The sequence below is a fragment of the Pseudophryne corroboree genome, chromosome 8 (genome assembly GCF_028390025.1).
Source record: "Pseudophryne corroboree isolate aPseCor3 chromosome 8, aPseCor3.hap2, whole genome shotgun sequence".
Classification (NCBI taxonomy): domain Eukaryota; kingdom Metazoa; phylum Chordata; class Amphibia; order Anura; family Myobatrachidae; genus Pseudophryne; species Pseudophryne corroboree.
Genome location: NC_086451.1, coordinates 447,042,243 through 447,055,908, shown reverse-complemented (window position 1 = coordinate 447,055,908; position 13,666 = coordinate 447,042,243). Strand labels below are relative to the sequence as shown.

The 13,666-nt window shown below is 47.8% G+C and overlaps 1 protein-coding gene across 18 annotated transcripts in view; it reads left to right on the top strand.

The window, feature by feature from the left end:
* The first annotated feature begins 10,563 nt into the window (after positions 1-10,563).
* LOC134949554 (uncharacterized) overlaps positions 10,564-13,666 on the top strand; it is a 274,657-nt gene continuing 271,554 nt past the window's right edge. For 17 of the 18 annotated variants that reach the window (XM_063938199.1, XM_063938210.1, XM_063938206.1 and 14 more), the window contains exon 1: positions 10,564-10,654. The gene's annotated coding sequence lies outside the window, so the exon portion shown is untranslated. Of the gene's footprint in view, positions 10,655-10,710; positions 10,815-13,666 lie in introns of those variants that run through there. The other variant, XM_063938197.1, reaches the window with a different exon arrangement.

Genomic DNA, 13,666 nt, shown 5'->3' with positions numbered 1-13,666 from the left:
GTGGACCAGCAAAAGGAGTGACTGCCCGTGACAGCTCCCCACCTGCGGAGGCTGGCATCTGTGGTGAGAATAACCCAGTGTGGAATCCAGAACGGGCGAGCCTTGTCCAGGTTGGGAGTGTGTAGCCACCAGGAGAGGGACATTCGGACTTCCTGAGGCAGAGCCATCATCTGAGATCTGCTGAGGTTGTCCATTCCATTCGCTGGAGAGGCCTGGAGTGGAATTGGCCATATTCCACCATGTTGAAGGCAGATACCATGGAGCACAGGGTCTGCATTGCTGAGTGAATAGAAACCCTGCGACTGTGAAGTAGGTTGTGTATGCACAATTGTCGTGCTGCAATCTTGTCCGGAGGAAGAAAGATGCGTTGCACATGAGCATCCAGCAGAGCTCAAAGATGGAGCATCCTCTCAGACGGGATGAGAGAGGACTTGGTCCAGTTGATCAGCCAGAAATGAAATTGTCACCTAGAATTCAGTATGTTTTACCAGCAAACAGGATGCCGGCTGTCAATATCCCGACAACGGCATCCTGCCTGCCAGAATGCCAGCAGCAGGGCGAGCGCTTAGACTTCTAGCTACCTAGGCCTGTTTGGGTTTGGGCTTAGATGCCTTTGTGTGCGTTGAGTCTAGCGAAGGACTGACCTGTGGTCTTGCCCTGAGGGCGAAATGACCAAAAGGACGAAGTCCAAGGCCACATAGAGGAGGCCGATGGCAGGCAAGCTGTTTTAGAAGTTGACAGGTTATTAACAATTTTGTCCAATTCTGGCCCAAAAAGAAATTCTCCTGTGTATGGAAGTGCTTCCAGGGCCTTCTTAGACGGCCTTCCAGGAACGAAGCCAAACAATACGGCGTGCTAATACCGAGGCAGCTGAAGCCTTAGAGGACAGTAGAGCAGTATTCAGAGCAGCCTCCCTAATGTTATAGACAGCATCTCTGATGTTGGTAGTTAGTGACACTTGTTCCATGGTAGGCTCAGACATGAACCTGTTTTCAAGGTCATCAGCCCAGTTTTCCAAGGCTTTAGCCACCCAGGCCATAGCCAGTCTGGCTGTGGCACCAGTAAGTGAATATAAAGATTTAAGACACACGTCAAATTGTCTATCTGGAAGGTCCTTTAAGGGAGGACGCAGAAGGGATTGGACGAATGGAACTTTTAATCGGGTCACATGTGCTTGGGGAGCTGATGGTCCCAGGGGCACAAAACAAGCCGTGCACTAACCATCCTGTAATAAATCCAAAGTTAAAACCTCTGTGTTACAGGTCCTACATGATACAGGAATAGTTGCCCCATTTTGTTTAGCTGCCTTGTCTTTGTTAGACATAACTGCAAGGAGTGTACACACAATATGGTAATGTGCAGCGTGTAATTGAGAATAGTATGTGACAATGAGCCTGCACAAATACAATAAATTGCAATATGTGGCAGAGTAAATACTATACACACCAGTATTCAAGGATTACTGTAATAAAGAAAGTACAGTGATAGCAATATAATGTACAGAGAGAAAAGTACAGACAGCAGAACTACAGTACCATAAGTCACATACAATGCAGAAATACAATTTAACTGCGGTGGGCACTGATATCAACTGTCCAGCTATGAGAGAAAAAAATGGTACCAATACATACAACCAAGCGCGTCACAGTAGGGAAATTATGTAGTCGAAAGCCCACTGTACTTAATTGTTCAATCCCATGGATTTTGAGCAAGTATCCAGAGGAGAGAAATAGAAAGTGTATATAGTGAAGCACAATTAAATAAAGTGCATCTAGTTTAGCACACTAAACAAGAATTTATTCACAATGCAATTACATCAAGTTAAAAAGATGAGACGTTGCTTCTAGATATAACACAAAGTGCAATGTGTATAGTAGCAGATGAAAAATCACAAACGTAGTAATAGCAGCAATTCACAATATAACACAAAATGCAATGTGTATAATAGCCGATGAAAAATCACAGAAGTGGTAATAGCAGCATGGGAGGCTGAAAGCTTTTTGGTGCCTGATCCTGGTCTCCACCAAGCATACCCCCCAAGGTTAACCCTGTGGATCCCTGAAGAGAATCGATCGCTCTTGTGTGAGGGCATGATTTTCCAGAATTATCGCTGAACGCTGAAACGATCCTTCGTACAATCAGATTCTACTTATCATTGATCTTGCACCTTCTAGAAGATAATAGCTAGAATCTGATTGGTTGCTATGGGCAACATCTTTAGTTCTGTAAGCTCACACATCCCCCTAAATTAGCAGCTACGTTGTTTGCCCATCCGTTGTTATTGACTGATGTTTGAAGGGCTCACCACCCCCTGCACAAAGATTATACAGGTTGAGTATCCCATATCCAAAATACGGAATATTCCGAAATACTGACTTTTTGAGTGGGAGTGAGATAGTGAAACTTTTTTGTTTTCTGATGGCTCAATGTACACAAACTTTGTTTAATACACAAAGTTATTAAAAATATTGTATTAAATGACCTTCAGGCTGTGTGTATAAGGTGTATATGAAACATAAATGAATTGTGTGAATGTAAATACACTTTGTTTAATGCACAAAGTTATAAAACACATTGGCTAAAATTACCTTCAGGCTGTGTGTATAAGGTATATATGTAACATAAATGCATTCTCTGCTTAGATTTAGGTCCCATCGCCATGATATCTCATTATGGTATGAAATTATTCCAAAATACGGAAATATCCGATATCCAAAATACCTCTGGTCCCAAGCATTTTGGATAAGGGATAGTCAACCTGTACATGTTCAGCTGCTGCCCACAGTACCTAGGGCCTAATTCAGAAATGATCACTGGGCTGCGTTTTTTGCTGTCCTGCGATCAGATAGTCACCGTCTACAGGGGGAGGGTATTTTCGCTGTGCAACTGTGCGATCCTATGTGTAGCAGAGCTGCTCAAAATCAGTTTGTGCAGTCTCTGCGCAGCCCAGGACTTATTCTTCGAGTGCGATTGAATCCTGCTGATCAGGGTGCCTGCGTTTTTCCTGGACACTCCCTGAAAACGGTCAGTTGGCACCCACAAACGCCCTCTTCCTGTCAATCACCTTGCGAACGCCCGTGCAAAATAATCCTTCGCCCCATCCCATCGCTGGCTGCAGATGCCCGTTGTAGCCATCCGTCGCGCCACTGCATTTTGGCTCAGACGTATGCGCAGTTCGGATCTGATTGCCCGGCGATCAGATCGGAATTAGGCCCCTTGTCCTGACCTGATTACTTTTATATTGTCTGAATCTTGTTTCAGAGAACAGTGTTCCCAGAGCAGGGGCCACCACCTTCATGCTTCATAAATAGCTTCCATTGGCGCTTGCTGTTGGAGGAATCCAATCCAATTCATCGGCAGATGAACAAGAAAATAAATGGACCAATATAGTGTGGCACCACAAACACCTTTGTGTATATCTGGCAATGAGAATGGTCTTTCATAAGCATCGATGTGGAACGCTGCACAGGGGAATTGCCGGGCAAGGGGGAAACCACAGGCTCATTTCCACGGCAAGAATGAAGGAAAACTGGTGATATTCAGAACCAGTTTCAGTAAAGAAACCTTTCAGTGGTATCATTTGTAATTTGATTACTAGGTTCCCCCAAGTGAGGTTATCACGAGCAGTAACCCAATTAATATGTAGGGTCAATGGGGCACAATCCTTTTCACAAGTTAGAACTTCTGTTCGCAGCCTGCTGATTCAGTCGGCGTTCAAAACCTAACTAACCACTATCTGCAAGCTGCTCATCGCTCTGGCGGCTGCTGGTCATATGCTAGAGACTGAGGGGTATATTTACTAAGGTGCGGGTTTACATAAGTGGAGATTTTAACCGTAGCAACCAATCAGATTCTACTTATCAATTATCTAGCACCTTGTAGAAGATAATAATAAGATTTTACTCACCGGTAAATCTATTTCTCGTAGTCCGTAGTGGATGCTGGGAACTCCGTAAGGACCATGGGGAATAGCGGCTCCGTAGGAGACTGGGCACAAAAGTAAAGCTTTAGGACTACCTGGTGTGCACTGGCTCCTCCCCCTATGACCCTCCTCCAAGCCTCAGTTAGGATACTGTGCCCGGACGAGCGTACACAATAAGTAAGGATTTATGAATCCCGGGTAAGACTCATACCAGCCACACCAATCACACCGTACAACCTGTGATCTGAATCCAGTTAACAGCATGATAACAGAGGAGCCTCTGGATAGATGGCTCACAACAACAATAACCCGATTTAGTTAGGCAATAACTATATACAAGTATTGCAGACAATCCGCACTTGGGATGGGCGCCCAGCATCCACTACGGACTACGAGAAATAGATTTACCGGTGAGTAAAATCTTATTTTCTCTGACGTCCTAGTGGATGCTGGGAACTCCGTAAGGACCATGGGGATTATACCAAAGCTCCCAAACGGGAGAGTGCGGATGACTCTGCAGCACCGAATGAGAGAACTCCAGGTCCTCCTCAGCCAGGGTATCAATTTTGTAGAATTTTGCAAACGTGTTTGCCCCTGACCAAGTAGCTGCTCGGCAAAGTTGTAAAGCCGAGACCCCTCGGGCAGCCGCCCAAGATGAGCCCACCTTCCTTGTGGAATGGGCTTTTACAGATTTTGGCTGTGGCAGGCCTGCCACAGAATGTGCAAGCTGAATTGTATTACAAATCCAACGAGCAATAGTCTGCTTAGAAGCAGGAGCACCCAACTTGTTGGGTGCATACCGGATAAACAGCGAGTCAGATTTTCTGACTCCAGCCGTCCTGGAAACATATATTTTCAGGGCCCTGACTATGTCCAACAACTTGGAGTCCTCCAAGTCACTAGTAGCCGCAGGTACCACAATAGGTTGGTTCAGATGAAACGCTGAAACCACCTTAGGGAGAAAATGAGGACGAGTCCTCAATTCCACCCTGTCTGAATGGAAGATCAGATAAGGGCTTTTCCAGGATAAAGCCGCCAATTCTGACACGCACCTGGCCGAGGCCAGGGCCAACAGCATGACCACTTTCCATGTGAGATATTTTAACTCCACAGATTCAAGTGGTTCAAACCATTGTGACTTTAGGAACCCCAAAACTACATTGAGATCCCAATGGTGCCACTGGAGGCACAAAAAGGAGGCTGTATATGCAGTACCCCTTTTACAAACGTCTGAACTTCAGGAACTGAAGCTAGTTCTTTCTGGAAGAAAATTGACAGGGCCGAAATTTGAACCTTAATGGACCCCAATTTTAGGCCCATAGACACTCCTGTTTGCAGGAAATGCAGGAATCGACCTAGTTGAAATTCCTCCATCGGGCCTTACTGGCCTCGTACCACGCAACATATTTTCGCCAAATGCGGTGATAATGTTTTGCGATTTCATCCTTCCTGGCTTTGATCAGGGTAGGGATGACTTCATCCGGAATGCCTTTTTCCTTCAGGATCCGGCGTTCAACCGCCCTGCCGTCAACGCAGCCGCGGTAAGTCTTGGAACAGACAGGGTCCTTGCTGGAGCAGGTCCCTTCTTAGAGGTAGAGGCCACGGGTCCTCCGTGAGCATCTTTTGAAGTTCCGGGTACCAAGTCCACCTTGGCCAATCCGGAGCCACGAGTATAGTTCTTACTCCCCTCCGTCTTATAATTATCAGTACTTTTGGTAAGAGAGGAAGAGGAGGGAACACATACACTGACTGGTACACCCACGGTGTTACCAGAGCGTCCACAGCTATTGCCTGAGGGTCCCTTGACCTGGCGCAATACCTGTCCAATTTTATGTTTAGGCGGGACGCCATCATGTCCACCTTTGGTTTTTCCCAACGGTTTACAATCATGTGGAAGACTTCTGCTGAGGAAGTCTGTTTCCCAGTTGTTCACTCCCGGAATGAACACTGCTGACAATGTTATCACATGATTTTCCGCCCAGCGAAAAATCCTTGCAGCTTCTGCCATTGCCCTCCTGCTTCTTGTGCCTCCCTGTCTGTTTACGTGGGCGACTGCCGTGATGTTGTCCGACTGGATCAACACCGGCTGACCTTGAAGCAGAGGTCTTGCTAAGCTTAGAGCATTGTAAATGGCCCTTAGCTCCAGGATATTTATGTGAAGTGATGTCTCCAGGCTTGACCATAAGCCCTGGAAATTCCTTCCCTGTGTGACTGCTCCCCAGCCTATCCGCTGATGCATCTGAAGATGCGACCCGGACCATTTGTCCAGCAGGTCCCACTGGAAAGTTCTTGCGTGGAATCTGCCGAATGGGATTGCTTCGTAGGAAGCCACCATTTTTCCCAGAACCCTTGTGCATTGATGCACTGAGACTTGGCTCGGTTTTAGGAGGTTCCTGACTAGCTCGGATAACTCCCTGGCTTTCTCCTCCGGGAGAAACACCTTTTTCTGGACTGTGTCCAGGATCATCCCTAGGAACAGAAGACGAGTCGTCGGAATCAGCTGCGATTTTGGAATATTGAGAATCCAATCGTGCTGCCGCAACACTACCTGAGATAGTGCTACACCAACCTCCAACTGTTCCCTGGATCTTACCCTTATCAGGAGATCGTCCAAGTAAGGGATAACTAAAACTCCCTTCCTTCGAAGGAGTATCATCATTTCGGCCATTACCTTGGTAAAGACCCGGGGTGCCGTGGACCATCCAAACGGCAGCGTCTGAAACTGATAGTGACAGTTCTGTACCACAAACCTGAGGTACCCTTGGTGAGAAGGGTAAATTGGGACATGAAGGTAAGCATCCTTGATGTCCAGAGACATCATGTAGTCCCCTTCTTCCAGGTTCGCAATCACTGCTCTGAGTGACTCCATCTTGAATTTGAACCTCTGTATTTAAGTGTTCAAAGATTATAGATTTAAAATCGGTCTCACCGAGCCGTCCGGCTTCGGTACCACAACAGTGTGGAATAATACCCCGTTCCCTGTTGCAGGAGGGGTACCTTGATTATCACCTGCTGGGAATACAGCTTGTGAATGGCTTCCAAAACTGCCTCCCTGTCGGAGGGAGACGTCGGTAAAGCCGACTTTAGGAAACGGCGAGGGGGAGACGTCTCGAATTCCAATTTGTACCCCTGAGATACCACCTGAAGGATCCAGGGTTCTACTTGCGAGTGAGCCCACTGCGCGCTGAAATTCTTGAGACGGGCCCCCACCGTGCCTGAGTCCACTTGTAAAGCCCCAGCGTCATGCTGAGGGCTTGGCAGAGGCGGGAGAGGCTTCTGTTCCTGGGAACTGGCTGATTTCTGCAGCCCTTTTTCCTCTCTCTCTGTCACGGGGCAGAAATAAGGAACCTTTTGCCCGCTTGCCCTTATGGGAACGAAAGGACTGCGCCTGATAATACGGCGTCTTCTTATGTTGAGAGGCGACCTGGGGTAAAAATGTGGATTTCCCAGCTGTTGCCGTGGCCACCAGGTCTGAAAGACCGACCCCAAATAACTCCTCCCCTTTATAAGGCAATATTTCCATATGCCGTTTGGAATCCGCATCACCTGACCACTGTCGTGTCCATAACCCTCTTCTGGCAGAAATGGACAGCGCACTTACTCTTGATGCCAGTCGGCAAATATCCCGCTGTGCATCACGCCTATATAGAAATGCATCTTTTAAATGCTCTATAAGCAATAATATACTGTCCCTATCTAGGGTATCAATATTTTCAGTCAGGGAATCCGACCACGCCAACCCAGCACTGCACATCCAGGCTGAGGCGATTGCTGGTCGCAGTATAACACCAGTATGTGTGTAAATACATTTTAGGATACCCTCCTGCTTTCTATCAGCAGGATCCTTAAGGGCGGCCATCTCAGGAGAGGGTAGAGCACTGGTTTTTACAAGCGTGTGAGCGCTTTATCCACCCTAGGGGGTGTTTCCCAACGCACCCTAACCTCTGGCGGGAAAGGATATAATGCCAATAACTTTTTAGAAATTATCAGTTTTTATCGGGGGAAACCCACGCTTCATCACACACCTCATTTAATTTCTCAGATTCAGGAAAACTACAGGTAGTTTTTCCTCACCGAACATAATACCCCTTTTTGGTGGTACTCGTATTATCAGAAATGTGTAAAACATTTTTCATTGCCTCAATCATGTAACATGTGGCCCTACTGGAAGTCACATTTGTCTCTTCACCGTCGACACTGGAGTCAGTATCCGTGTCGGCGTCTGTATCTGCCATCTGAGGTAACGGGCGCTTTAGAGCCCCTGACGGCCTATGAGACGTCTGGACAGGCACAAGCTGAGTAGCCGGCTGTCTCATGTCAACCACTGTCTTTTATAGAGCTGACACTGTCACGTAATTCCTTCCAACAGTTCATCCACTCAGGTGTCGACCCCCTAGGGGGTGACAGCACTATTACAGGCAATTTGCTCCGCCTCCACATCATTTTCCTCCTCATACATGTCGACACAAACGTACCGACACACAGCACACACACAAGGAATGCTCTGATAGAGGACAGGACCCCACTAGCCCTTTGGGGAGACAGAGGGAGAGTTTGCCAGCACACACCAGAGCGCTATATATATACAGGGATAACCTTATATAAGTGTTTTTCCCCTTATAGCTGCTGTATTGTTAATACTGCGCCTAATTAGTGCCCCCCTCTCTTTTTTAACCCTTTCTGTAGTGTAGTGACTGCAGGGGAGAGCCAGGGAGCTTCCCTCCAACGGAGCTGTGAGGGAAAATGGCGCCAGTGTGCTGAGGAGATAGGCTCCGCCCCCTTCTCGGCGGCCTTTTCTCCCGCTTTTTAGTGTAATCTGGCAGGGGTTAAAATTCATCCATATAGCCCTGGGGGCTATATGTGATGTATTTTCACCAGCCAAGGTGTTTTTATTGCTGCTCAGGGCGCCCCCCCCTAGCGCCCTGCACCCTCAGTGACCGAAGTGTGCTGAGGAGCAATGGCGCACAGCTGCAGTGCTGTGCGCTACCTTGGTGAAGACAGGATGTCTTCTGCCGCCGATTTTCCGGACCACTTCTTGCTTCTGGCTCTGTAAGGGGGCCGGCGGCGCGGCTCCGGGACCGGACTCCATGGCTGGGCCTGTGTTCGATTCCTCTGGAGCTAATGGTGTCCAGTAGTCTAAGAAGCCCAATCCACTCTGCAAGCAGGTGAGTTCGCTTCTTCTCCCCTTAGTCCCTCGATGCAGTGAGCCTGTTACCAGCAGGTCTCACTGAAAATAAAAAACCTAAAACTAAACTTTTCACTAAGCAGCTCAGGAGAGCCACCTAGTGTGCACCCTTCTCGTTCGGGCACAAAAATCTAACTGAGGCTTGGAGGAGGGTCATAGGGGGAGGAGCCAGTGCACACCAGGTAGTCCTAAAGCTTTACTTTTGTGCCCAGTCTCCTGCGGAGCCGCTATTCCCCATGGTCCTTACGGAGTTCCCAGCATCCACTAGGACGTCAGAGAAAACTAGAATCTGAAGGCAACATTTCCACTTCTATAAACCTGCACCTTAGTAAATATACCCGAGAGTAACAGGCATCATACAACCCTGCCCAGATGAGCTCCCACTGCCGCTGCTCCAGTCCGCTCCCTGAGCCGCTGCTCCAATCACCTTGCACTGCTAGCTGTAGCCCCAAGCATCTCCTAGCATTCCTCCAGGCATTAGATATGTCTTTGGACTTCCATACTAGTACCATGACTCGAGGATTAACCACAATGAGGAGACCAGTATCTGTTGGGTGGATCTTACAATTGTCAGTCAAGCTGCTCAGGACTTAGTTGGGTGATGCTTCCAAAAGGAAATCCTGCAAGACACCAGTTGTGGCCACTTCTACATCCCTGGCTGCGGCCTTATTAAAGTAACTATTCATCCCACTAGATATCGATCCAGGTAGTGAGCAACCGGGAGGCTGACGCCTTCAGAATCATGGCTTCACTCTCCCCAGGCAACTCTCTGTTGAAAGGATTCCTGACTACGACGTGTAAAGAGGCGGTGAGGCCGCATCGCGATTTCTGGATCGATCCTGGAGGTGCGATGTATACCGGCATCTTCGTTACTACGCATGCGGGACGTTTTTCTTTTTTTAACTACATATGCATGAGCGATCTTTAAGGCCAAAAGTGCGCATGAGCAAAAATAATAGCGATCTGGGAGAATAACGATATTATTTCCATACTGTAATTGGGCGCTGCGGATCTTATGTGGCGCCATATGAATAACGGATAATAATAATGATTATTGTATGTATTAAATACAAAGATGTCGTGAGTCAAAAGAGCGATACGGGTCAGCCAACTGGCCATCCATAGGATGAAGACCCTGTAGCCCACATTCTGACTCCAGCATGGGCTTTGAGTCCACATATCCCATCAGTCTCGGCACAGGGCATCCACTACCGTGCCCCACCTCTCCCCTCTGTTGGTCTTGTCCTTCCCTGCCATTCTTTTTCATGGCTGAACACAACCAAGTCCCACTCCCAGGCCCGCTCAGTGCACGCGCTACAGAGACCTCTATTGTGTGGGCTACACCAGTCCTCTGCAAGGATTGGCTGCTAGACGCCACCTGACCAGCTCCCCGCAAGGTTCTTCGGGAGTTGTAGTCCTGCTGCGCGTCTCTCTCATGCATTCTCTTCACCGCTGAACTACAACTCCCGGAAACGGCAGAGTAAACAGGAACGGCCCGCCAGCCGGGGCTCCCTTCCTGCACAGTCCCCTTATTTGTGCAGCAGCAGGTAATATGGCAGCATCCTTCTCACTTGTTGTGTGGTGGTTGTGCGCTCACTTGTCCGCGGTATAGACGGGTGCATGGTCCCTGGGGTGCAGCCTGCCTTATGCAGTGTAATGGGCAGCCATGGAGTTCCCCCCATATACAGTATTCCTGCACCGTGGGCGGTATGGGACACTGGTTTATGTTATCATTGGTGTCCAGGCTCCGTGGTGCTGGAATCTTTTATAGCTCTAATTGTCATGATTGCTGCCAGAGGCGCATTGCAAACAGTGCATGCTGGGACATGTAGTACACAGCCCTGATCGATGCAGTGTACTGTGGTCTAATAACATCGCATAGCATAGAGTTGGTTACAGAAAATGTAGATTATCTAACTCTGTGTATCTAAATATTTGTTACATACTTATAGCCTCATTTATCAATGAGTGATAAATTTCACTGTGAGTGATAAATTGCACCAGCCAATCAGCTCCTGTCATTTTTTTAAACTCTTCTGTAACATGGCAGTTAGGAGCTGATTGGCTGGTGCAATTTATCACTCATTAATAAATGAGCCCATTAGCTATTTATAATAGTTACCAGTCTCTTGCAAAGTTTTATAAAATCCTTTTTATGATACATTGTTATGTTATGCCAAAATGTCCCAAAGGTGAGACTAGTAACCACGTTTAGTGGTCATATTCAGTTAGCCATGCATTGTGTATTCTTCTGCACGTTATAGCAGGGAGACTCTGAAAAGGGAGAGTCCACACCCAGTGTCTTAAAATTATCTATTTGCTACTTTATTTGTATCATTTATTCATGTATAATATGCCATAAGAAGTGTATATATGTATGTATAATATATATATAGTTCCAAAAGCATAGATCAGTGCGCTTCTCCTAGTCCAATATTTCTATATCCCAATATGGGGTCCAAAGGGTAAAACAAAGTCCAAAATGGCCTTTATAGTCCCATTTTCACACACTCCACTTCTTTGGGCAGCTGCTCAGTTCCTCAGAGGGGTGGTCTTCAGTATGCCGACTGTTGGGATCCCGGTGCACAGTATACAGGCGCCGGAATCCCGACAGCCAGCATACCGACACTTATTCTCCCTCGTGGGGGTCCACGACCTCCCTGGAGGGAGAATAAATAGCATACGCGCGCCACTGTGCCCGCAGTGTGGCGAGCGCAGCGAGCCTGCAAGGGGTTCATTTGCGCTCGCCACACTGTCGGTATGCCAGCGGTCGGGCTCCCGGCGCCGGTATGCTGGTCGCCGGGAGCCCGGCCGCCGGCATACCATACCACACCCCCTCAAAGCGCTACAAGCCAAAGAATCTGTAAACAAGAGAGAGGAACAAGCGCCTATGGTGCAATATTTCTTTGCAGGGTGTATAATCAACACGCCAATGATAGAATTGCGTACCAAATATATATATAAATATATATATATATATATATATATATATATATTTCCAAATTAAGGGAGCACTCACCAGTCTTCAAATAGATCAAGGCAATTTATTCAGACCATCAGCATATAGTTTATGTCAACGTTTCAGTTACAATTCTGACCTTTGTCAAGATACCAGTGTAATGAACTAGTGTTACCTATATACCCATATAGATCCCTCCCTCCAATTAATCAAAGCAACTCCCCCACACCCAACATAACAATCAATTACAGACATTAAACACTTATTAAAACCAAGAGGTCACTATATTTCTCTAACGTCCTAAGTGGATGCTGGGACTCCGTAAGGACCATGGGGAATAGCGGCTCCGCAGGAGACAGGGCACAAAATAAAAGCTTGAGTATCAGGTGGTGTGCACTGGCTCCTCCCCCTATGACCCTCCTCCAAGCCAGTTAGATTTTTGTGCCCGGCCGAGAAGGGTGCAATCTAGGTGGCTCTCCTGAGCTGCTTAGAATAAAAGTTTAGTTAGGTTTTTTTATTTTCAGTGAGTCCTGCTGGCAACAGGCTCACTGCACCGTGGGACTAAGGGGAGAAGAAGCGAACTCACCTGAGTGCAGAGTGGATTGGGCTTCTTAGGCTACTGGACGTTAGCTCCAGAGGGACGATCACAGGTTCAGCCTGGATGGGTCACCGGAGCCGCGCCGCCGTCCCCCTTACAGAGCCAGAAGAGACGAAGAGGTCCGGTGAAATCGGCGGCAGAAGACATCCTGTCTTCAAGACTAAGGTAGCGCACAGCACCGCAGCTGTGCGCCATTGCTCTCAGCACACTTCACACTCCGGTCACTGAGGGTGCAGGGCGCTGGGGGGGGAGCGCCCTGAGACGCAATATAACACAAATACCTTAGCTGGCTAAAGGAATACATCACATATAGCTCCAGGGCTATATGGATGTATTTTTTCCCCTGCCATTTTACACAGAAAAAGCGGGAGATAAGGACGTCGTGAAGGGGCGGGGCCTATCTCCTCAGCACACTAGCGCCATTTTTCCCTCACAGCTCCGCTGGAAGGACGGCTCCCTGACTCTCCCCTGCAGTCCTGCTTCTGATTCAGGGTAAAAAAGAGAAGGGGGGGCATTTTGGCAGCAGATAAAATTAAACAGCAGCTAGAAGGGATTAACACTTATATAAGGTTATCCCTGTATATATATATATATATAGCGCTGGGTGTGTGCTGGCAGACTCTCCCTCTGTCTCTCCAAAGGGCTAAGTGGGGTCCTGTCCTCTATCAGAGCATTCCCGGTGTGTGTGCTGTGTGTCGGTACGCGTGTGTCGACATGTATGAGGAGGAAAATGAGGTGGAGGCGGAGCAGTTGCCTGTGTTAGTGATGTCACCCCCTAGGGAGTCGACACCTGACTGGATGATTGTGTTTAAGCAATTAAGTGATAATGTCAGCAATTTGCAAAAAAACTGTTGACGACATGAGAAAGCCGGCAAATCAATTAGTGCCTGTTCAGGCGTCTCAGACACCGTCAGGGGCCCTAAAACGGCCGCTACCTCAGTGGGTCGACACGGATCCAGATACAGATACTGAGTCTAGTGTCGACGGTGACGAGACAAACGT